Source organism: Lycium barbarum, chromosome 2, assembly GCF_019175385.1.
Source record: "Lycium barbarum isolate Lr01 chromosome 2, ASM1917538v2, whole genome shotgun sequence".
Classification (NCBI taxonomy): domain Eukaryota; kingdom Viridiplantae; phylum Streptophyta; class Magnoliopsida; order Solanales; family Solanaceae; genus Lycium; species Lycium barbarum.
In genome coordinates this window covers 146545249-146555347 of record NC_083338.1, presented here as the reverse complement: position 1 = coordinate 146555347, position 10099 = coordinate 146545249, and the positions used below count along the sequence as shown (strand labels likewise).

The window sequence follows — 10099 nt, the reverse complement described above, 5'->3', positions numbered from 1 at the left end:
TTACATTAGTGGAGAAATACTTAAAGGGCAAGCTTATGGCACCGCATTTTTGTACTTGTACATTATCTTTTCTGAGTGTGAGTTGTTCTCCCCTTATTCGTCTTTTGTCCCAGTTGCTATTTGTGAATATGTGTGTGTGGGACTTTCTTTGGTCTTTTGTGATGGCATGTGGATTACTAAGCTCAACGAAAGAATTACTTCTTAACGCTTCATTTGAAGCTGTTTCCTTAAAAGATAGAGTAACATTGTGTCACCAAGTGCAGCGGTTGGTTAATGCTCGCCCTTTGAGGAAAGGCACCATGTTTCGCAACAAGAGGGAGGGGAACTCATATTTTAAATGATTATATTTTGACTGATCACGATCATCATTGTAGTACCTTAGCAATTGGCATATATTGTAGTTCTGTTTTAAATGCTTGAGGACAAGCAAAAGCATAAGTTTGGGGGTGTTGATGTGTCGTGAAATTACGGCACATTCGACGCCAACTACTTAGTCTTTTGTGAATCCCCAAGTACTTTTGATGTCGTTTCTCGTGTTTTTGTGTTAATTTGTAGAATAACATGTGCTGGAAGCGACTTGAGGCAAAATGAAGCAAAAACCAGCTAAAATGAACCAGGACATCACCTGCGAATCGCATGTATTGTATGCAAGTTGCAGGTGTTACAGCATCTAGTGACAGAGATGGCGAAAGAAAGCAAGACAGTGGTGCAACACATGCAACACCACATGCGAGTCGCATGTGGCACCTGCGAGTCGCATCCTATGCCGCAGATGCTGCACCACAGCTGATTGAAGATGCAACACCTGCAATGATTTGGTGCAACCTGCGACTCGCAGGTTGCACATGCGACACCAAGTGCGATTCGCACCAGATGCGCAGGGGTATTTTTGTCTGGAAATTGTTCCCGTTTTGGACATTCTATAAATAGATTTTCTAGGGTTTTGGATAGCTCATTTATTATTGGTTGGTGAAGTCTTTAAGAGATTCCTTTTGCTTTTGTCATCTTCTCCATTCAATACTTTTGTAAGCTTTATGAATACATTTTACTTTATTGCTTCCTTTAATGAATATTAGTAGCTAATCATTTTAGCTAAGGTTGTGGGACCAAATGTGTTAGTTATGTGATTGAGTTTCATACTCATACTTCATTTATATGCTAATGATGTTTTTTATTAACTCTTCAAGCATTAATGTCTTGTGATGGTGTACAACGTTACTTGTGCCTTAATACCATTACTTTGCTTGAAAAAGAAAGTAGAGGTTAGGAAAAGAGTTAATAGCAACAATTTGGGTCATTAAATCCATCTAATAGCTTGAGCTAGGAATAGGAAAGCTAGTTGAGGCTACATGGGTGTTCTCTTATAAAACATTCTAGGGCTTGGAAAAGCCTAGGATGAAATTTGCTAATTTGGTTGGAAAACTTTTGGCCAGATTCACGTGACCCTTGGTTTAATGCATCTAGGCATATAAATAAGTTGAATTGATACCCAAGCGCATTACTTTCCATTGGAACTACAACCTTAGTCCCATTTACCAATAGTTTACATCTTATAATCATTCTTAGTCTTTAATGAACAAACAACAATCAAACTACTATTATATTCCCCTCTCCCTTGAAATATAGACTAATAGTCGAGTGTTACACTTAACAAGTATATTTCTTCATTGTATTCTCTGTGGGATTCGACCCCAACCTCGTTGGGTTCTATATTTGACAACGACCGCTTACTCCTGATATTAAAGGTGTAATTTGGGCGTATCAATCGCTGGCAAATAAAAATCATGGGTTCTCTGCACGAACTCACTGAAAAACTAATATTTTCTACAAAAAATCGCTCGATCTTCAGAGGTGCGATGTAGTTTGCTTTCGGCATATTTCGGGGACGACAACGGTGGGTGAATTTTGGTGTTGGAATATATATGTTTATTTACGGGATTAATTAATGTGGAAATGTTATTAATAAATAAATTTTTTGAATTTATATTAATTGGTCGGATTCTTTATTTGGGGTGGGTTGGGATTACATTACTTGCTTCTTAGTTTGGATGAAAATATAAAAAAAAATAACTAAATGACGTGACCGAATCAGAAAGGGTGTAGCTCAACAACACCCAGCTTTCAACTTGTCTGGGCAAAGGTGGGTTGAAAAAATTCAGTTGAAAGTTGTTTAGGGGGTACATAAACTCTCGTGAAGTTAAATTGCTAAAGTGAGTTTTGAAGAAAACTTTGGGGAGGAGGGGGAGTGGGGGGTGGGGTTATGTATTTTTTCAAAATAATATAATATTATTAAAATTAAATTTTGGTTGAAATATCTAAATTCAAATTAGGGAAAAAATATGCTTATGTAATACTGGGTTTTTCTACTTCTGGCACTGTTATATCTCTGTGTGTGTATTGTTAATATTGTGTTGAAGACAATGCAGAAATTAATGTTTTAGTGGTAACTGTTCTTCTAATATATCAAATCACAACAACACAACACATATATTGCTACAAAGTACATTGTAACTGAATATGAAATTTTCCGTGGCTAAACACTTTAGCCACAATATTTTTTTCCGTAGCATTCATAGCAAAATGTAGCATAGCTAAAAGTTAGCTACAGACTTTACATGGTCCGTGGCTAAGGGCTTATACTTATTGTTACAGAATTTTTTATCTTGTAGCAATATTAGTAAAGCTTTTTTGCCACGAAATATATGCTTATAGCAAATGAACTGATTCTTTTGCCACGACAAATAAACTTTGTAGCGAACTTTATACTGTAGCCACAAGCTGCTATGTTGTGGCAAAAGATTTAATATATTTGCCACGAAAAATTAAATTTTGTAGCTATTTTTATAGTTTAGTCTTGGGGCAATAGTGCTTGTATTTAGCTACAAGTTTAAAAAACTCATAGCTATAAATTTGAGTATTTGCCACAAACATTTTCATACGTAGCTAAGGATCCATTCTTTTTGCCATAAAGTATATAAAATTTATAACTAAAGATTTTCTTTATATACTACAAAAAGTGAATTTAGCCATGTTCTTATTACGTAAACAATTAAATATATGTTTAGCTACAAAGTAAGAGATTATATTGCCACAAAGTCATGAATTTGCCACAAACGAGTCACAATATTTTTTTTCCAATGTAGCTAAGCATTAAAAAAGATCTTGATTCCAAAATAGAATTCAAATTGCATTTGCATGTTTAAATTTCAGAACATCCACAATGCATAATTTTTCTATAACGCTAGTACTATCTTGCATGAGATCCAAAACGGTACAATCTTCTCCTTCCACTGTCTCTGACTTGCATCTTACTCTAATAATTCCCTAAATCCACCTGTCAATTTAAGCAAAATAAGCTAATGCTAAGAAGAGAAAACAATTGATCACATAAATATTTCTAACAAGTATAACTTGATAGAAGGCATTATCGATTAATATATATAAGATAATCTTCATAGATTTTCATAATGAAGCTTTCAGTATAGCAAAGCTCCAAAAATTTCAGAAAACTCAATCCTTTGCACTAAAAAGCTCTTTTAACAAAATGTCAATCAAGGAACAAGCATCTCCTGAATCACATTTCAGAAGTTTCAACCAAATATTAATATTATTACTGGATACCAATCTAATGGAGTAATAAGCATAAAGATACAAACGAAGACAAGTAAAGAGAAAGAATGAAGTACACAGTGAAAATAAGAATGAAGATGCTTGAAATTTAACATAAGATACAAACGAAAGAGGAAGTACACAGTGAAAATAAGAATGAAGATGCTTGAAATTTAACATAAGATACAAACGAAAGATGAAGTACACAGTGAAAATAATAAAGAGGAAGAAAAAAGTAAGTAAAGAAATGCACAATTGTATACTACTACGAGTATATGAATTGACAGAGAGTGAGATTCAAAAAGAAAAAAAAAATACCTGCTCCAAATTTATGATAACTCTCTCCATCCAACTCAAATTTCAGCAATGCTTTACACAATATCATTGATCTTGAGACCTATTCTCCACTTGAAGATAAGTTTAATAAATATATTATCCAGCAAATTTTAGAGATAGAAACGCCCATTTTTTGAAACTTCTTCATTGAATAAGGCATAAAAATTTAAAGCACAAAGAAAAATTTCGTGTTAGAGATACCAATTTTTCTTTCATCAATCTTTTCCAAGAAATATGGCAAAAGTACCATTCTTGAAACTATTTTATTGACAAGCGGAGAGGGGCGTGGCGGCTATGATGAAAAGAAAGCGAGGGCTAGGTTTTGGGATCTTTTTTCTTGGCTAATTACCGTCGTTTTCTTGTTTTATACTATACAACATTTACTTCCTTTAACTGTGTATAATACATTATACAGCAATAAGTGTTAATTAACAAAGAATGGTTAAATGTTACTTATTAAAAAGAAAAATAGGATTATAACTATATAATTTACATTAATAAGGAATAAATCAATTGTTCTAATGAACAAAATTGATATTTTGAAATATATTTGTCAAGTATTATATAGTCCAAAATATAAGTATTATTTAAAATAATCAAGATATTTAGCAAAAAAAAAAAAAAAAAGTTCCAAAGTTTACCAACAATTATAACTAATTAATTTATTAAAAATTCACATGTAATACTTTTGAAAAATGGAATTATGATATTGTTAGTATTTTCATATGCTCCAATTTCAATTACATTACATTCTTAATTTTTAATGTTTAATTAGATTTATTATAATTATTAAGTTATTAAAATTTAAATAGACCAAAAATTATAACTTTTTATGCTTATTTAAATAAATATAATTAGTTTACCTTAATTATATACAAGCATACATTGTGATAAATACGTTATGAACCTTCTCGCGCACTCAAAACACCGAACCGAGTTTGTCTTGACCCGATATTCACCGTGATCAACTCTAATCGAACGATAAACATCGATAATTACACTCAAAAGGTATTGTTTCGACTTTCGATATAAAAGGTTTGAGTCAAATAATGATTCTCGAAACACCTGATGAAGTTGAAGCTTGAGTTAGGATTAATGAAGATAATTTTGTTTAAATTTGATATAATTGATTATTCAAAGTTAATTAGATAAATCTCTTATTTATTTAAATAATATTTGAAGCTTACTACTTATATCTTGTAAAATTTAATTGAATGAAAATCAAACACTTCTAACTACACCAGGTCGATAAAGGCATTGTCCGATAGAATAGGTCTGAATCAAATAATAATTCGCGACGCAAAACAAAGCACCTCAAGGCTTACACCTCGACCCGTATTAGGTAAAATGTCTCACCTTGTGTCCTCACCTTTTAAGAAACTGGTTCGATTATTCATAATAAATTTTATTCTTGTTGTCATATTTATTTTCTAAATTATTAATTAATTTGGGAGGAATGGAATTTGAATAAAAGAAAATTGCATATATTAATATGATGCTATATAAGTACTTTTTTATAAATTTTTTTTCCATTTAGATATTAATTTGATGAATATTTGATTTTATGATACCATATAAGAACTTATCTATGCAAGCAATTATACCTCTTAGAATGTAAAAATCTCTTAGAAATTATAGTACATATACATATTTCTATAATTCTTTATCGCACTATAAAAAGTGGTTACAACTCATTTATTGTGATTATATTAGTACTATTTTTATGATAACCTCAATTGTACGAAAAAAATTGTTTAATGTCTAAAAGACACTATTTCTATAACAAATTACAACTAGGGTTAAAAATAATGACCAGCTACGTAATTTTATCACAACAATAAAATTTTGGCTCTACTATTTTGTCATGACAAGTAATTGTAGCTATTAATCCAACTATTGTCACAACTTTTTAGTATTAGAAGTATAAATATTTATTTTCCTATAATATTTTATTTAAATGACTTTTTGTGGCTAAAAGGTTACTACTGTTGTTGACACCCAATTTTGTCCCGCCTCTCTTCCGAAGCATTTATTTGCGCTAACTTAAGAATAATTGTTAATATTTTATTACAAATTAGTTTCTATTAATATCGTCGGTTTTTCATTATCCAAATATAGTCATCACCTATTATTATTATTATTATTATTATTATTATTATTATTATTATTATTATTATTATCATTATCATTACCATTATTATTATGATTTGCATTATGATCACTTATAACATTTTCTACTTACCGTCTGATGCACACACGCATCGCATTTATTTTATGCAATTAAACAATAGCATTTACTTACTGTTAAACTTTAAAATATTATCGCACGGCTATTACGACATCGTATAATTTTATTTGAGTAGTAATAAATATATTTTATAATAAGTAATATTTTAGCACACGTTAACATATAATTAATTGAAGAAGGTCTTTTATTTAAATTTAGAAAGCTCAAATTGGTTCTTTCATCAGCTAAGTTTTGAACCCAATCGATCAGATCAGACCAGTCCATTTTAATCGGCCCACCACCCGTTTTGAAATAACCCGACCCGGCCCATATGGCTTATTTCACCATCCTAAACCTAAAAGGCGCTCTCTCCCTTCTCAGTTTTGCCCCTTCTCTCTCCTCGACGAGAATGGCGAATTCACAGAGATCTTTCACCTCTTACAGACCATGCATGGTCATCCCCCGTCAGACCTCAACCGTTGAAGAGGTGAGTCTCTCCCCCTTTTCTGCTTTTTGATCTGAAACCCCTTAATGGGATTTGTCCAAACGCGAATTTGAATACTTACTCGTGATTGGCCGGTCAATATTGGAGGGATTTTTCCCTCCATTTCTACTGGCCTCATAACAGAAACGACGATGGGATCTAGGGTTTCGGGGTTCTATAAAAAGGGACCTCATCCCAGTGTTGAAAGGGGTTTTTTTTTTTTTTTTTTTTAATCTGGTTTGAACGTACTGAAAAATTTCGATTAAAAAGCTTTAAAACTTAGCCTTATTTTAATTTAAAAAAATCTAGTTTCCAGTAGAATCCATACCGAGTCTAGTTTGATTTCCCAGTTTTAAATTCTCTTCTTTTGTTGTGTTTGAGTGTATTGAGGGTTGCACTCGAAAAGATCCGAGCGTCATTCGAGCGTAGATCCGAGATTCAAACCCCTGTTCACTGCCTCCGAAAAAGGTGAACTTCATTCCTTTCTTTTATTTTTTCAGTTCTTGCATGTAGTGTGTTTATGTGCTTAGTCTGCTGTTTAGTTTAATTGTCGTTAGGGTATGCTTATATGATGTAGTTTGTTGTTTCATTTAGTTGTTTGTTGTTAGTTTGCTTTCTTTATGCTTTAGTTTAGTTTAAGACATGTTCGAATGAGTTTGTCTTATACTTGTAGCATGCCTGTTTTAGTTTAAGTCTATTCATGCTTAATCCTAATTTTTTTTTTAGAACTTGTTTTGGTTTCATGCTTGGACAACTGGATGAATAATTTAAGTATGGGATTGATTGGACATTGCCGGTTTCTTATAGGTTCAACTATTTTAATTTGGTTTAGGCAGTTGCTATTTGGCTAAGTGTCTGTTAGTTTAAGTTAAGCATTAGCCTGTTTCCTTTTGCCACTTTAACTTAATCACTGTTGTAATCTATATCTAGTCAAGTTATTAGCATATGGTGTAACTTTAATGTGGTTTAGTCCATGATTTATTGATAAGTTACAAGTTGACTGAGCTATGTAAAAAATTTCTATCCATTACATGCCTATTATGACACTTCTAAGCCACTTGCAGTTTCGGATGTTGCTTTCTCAGTGCCTTTTTTTTTTGCAGATTAGATATTTCATGATTAGGGTATTAATATGGCTCCCTTATGTTTGTTCAAGAACAGATCACCCTTTTGTTTGTCATTATTATGAAATGTGATGAGCTTTCATGTAGTTTTAAACTCAAATGCATCAGTTTGGGTGGTAGAATTAAATGTTCCCTCTCTTTTGTGATCATGAGCATAAGCTTTTGTTTAGAGTTGAATAGAGATCTGTTTGGGTTCAATTTTGCCTCTCCTTGTTCTCTTTTTCTATGTGTACCACCTAGAATTCCATTAATTCTTGTGGGATGATAGAATCTGTGTTTGCCTGAAGTTAGTATGCCAAACTTAATCCTAGTCATGCCTTAATAACCTTTGAAGAAGTCACTAACAGATTTAAGTATGATATGAACTTGCCATTTTGTATAAACTAGTTTGTAGCTATTGCTAAGTCTTTCAAACTGATGATATCTTTAAAGGTCCCAAGAAATTTTCTTCTCTTATTTCTCACTTTTGTTTCAATGTAGTTTGTTTCAGTTTCTAGTTTTGTGGCTGTTAGATTTATGGTTAAGTAATCCTCATTCTCTTTAGATTCTGCTTTTCTTTTCTGTTTTCATTAGATTTCACTTTGTACGATAATGTGTGGTTCATTTCTGCTCCTTGCTTTAATTTAGATTTATTGTATGAAGCATGATCCTATTTTCAGTTCTGTGTATTTTTCCACTTTGTGTAGATTAGCTAAATCTTGTTTGCATTAGAGAATTAGTTTGTCCTTTTCTATCTATGTGAAAATGAGTTTTGCTGTTAATATGTTGTGCCCTTTTCCTCAGTTTATTGCGAACGCTAATGTTGACAGTATTTATAGCTCGAAAGCTCACTCTTTTTACCTTATTTATAGCTTTAAGAAATTCAAATCTATCTTAAGAATCTGTTAGCTTTCTCCCACGAGCTTCTTTTCCTTAGTGTGTTGTAAGATGTGTTTAGTTTCAAATGTATTAGCAGACTTCTTGAGCTGCGAGGGAAGGTTGTTGTTTGTGTCGTTACATTTGAGTCCTCTTTTGGTTTAGTGTCATGCCTCGTTCATGGTGTTTTAGATTAATTGGTTTTAATTAATTAGTTTTGGTTGTTAGACATAAAAGCTAGCATTGTTTCGGATTTTTCCTGTCACTGTTCTGTTTTTCTTCCTAAAGACATAGTTAGATGTGTTCTTTTTTTAGATCTCTTATTAAAACTCAAGATTTGAGTTTAATCTTTGTTTGATTCCTGCCTTTAGAGAAGCCACTGTTTCGTATAGGTATCTAAGTAGATTTTTTTTAATCAAGTTGTCTCTCATTAAAGTTCTGTCTGTTCTGTCATTTTGTTAAAAATTTAAAAAACATGTTCTGCTAACAATAAGGATTGCTACTTGATTTATCTTCCCCTCTTTTGTTATTCATTTAAAATCATGTCATTGTTCTAATTCTTTTATTTTCCTTTCTTTTTTTCTTTTGCATGACATCCGGAGTTGCGAGGAGTCTCAAACGAGACTCAATATCATTAGTATATCCAGGACACTGGCACTTCGTCCATCTCAAGCATCTCTCTTGCTCCCTTGTGGTATTTCCGAACAAAAAAACACGAAAGGAAATAAATGGGAAATACAGAACCCGCGTCTATTCCTCCGCTCGCTCCTTTCCCTCGTCGGAGAAGAAATAGCATCTGTTGCATTTTTAACTTGTCCGAAACTGACTGTTTTGTGCTTCTTATTTTGTGACTGTTCGTGTGATTCGACACTGTGACACTTAGTCTTGGGGGATAGATATAGGCTTATCATTTTAGCGACTATCAAACGTAATATTTTTCGAAGTTTCTTTTCTAGTTCGTTTTGTTGGAACGTTCGTTTTTCTTTTATCCAAATGGTTTATAACAACCCGACTTTTAGTTCTCAGCGAGTTTGATTTAATTTAGGAGCAATCCAAATGGAATTTGAAATCATCTCTTTTAAAAACCAATTTCATTTCCTTGATCAAATGGAAAGTTTGGATTTCAATTCAGTTGACAAACATTTTAGAATATTTTCTTGCTACTTATTTTAAAACAAAATTGGTCATGTGACTTTCTTTTTCAAATTCTAAAGAAATGATCAAGCATTTTTTTGAAAGGAAGAGTTTCGATTTTTAAATCTTTTAATCTTGCTTTTCTTAAACAAAAAATCAGTTGGTTAATCATAGGTCACTTCTTAATTCATTTTTGAGGTTAAAAGTGTTCTTTTCTTTTCTAAATTAGTTATTCGCCTATTTGGTATTTTAAGACAAATATTTAATTTGATTTCAATTAACCTAAGTTTGACCGGTTAATCGTTTTAAAATGGATCTTAAAGGGTGCCT

The 10099-nt window shown here is 32.1% G+C and overlaps 1 long non-coding RNA gene across 1 annotated transcript; it reads left to right on the top strand.

Moving 5' to 3' along the window:
* Window positions 1-6566: 6566 nt before the first annotated feature.
* LOC132627897 (uncharacterized) lies at window positions 6567-9660 on the top strand. Its single transcript, XR_009577993.1, has 2 exons — window positions 6567-6659; window positions 7038-9660. It is a non-coding gene; the product is annotated as an uncharacterized LOC132627897 (long non-coding RNA).
* The last annotated feature ends 439 nt before the right edge of the window (window positions 9661-10099 follow it).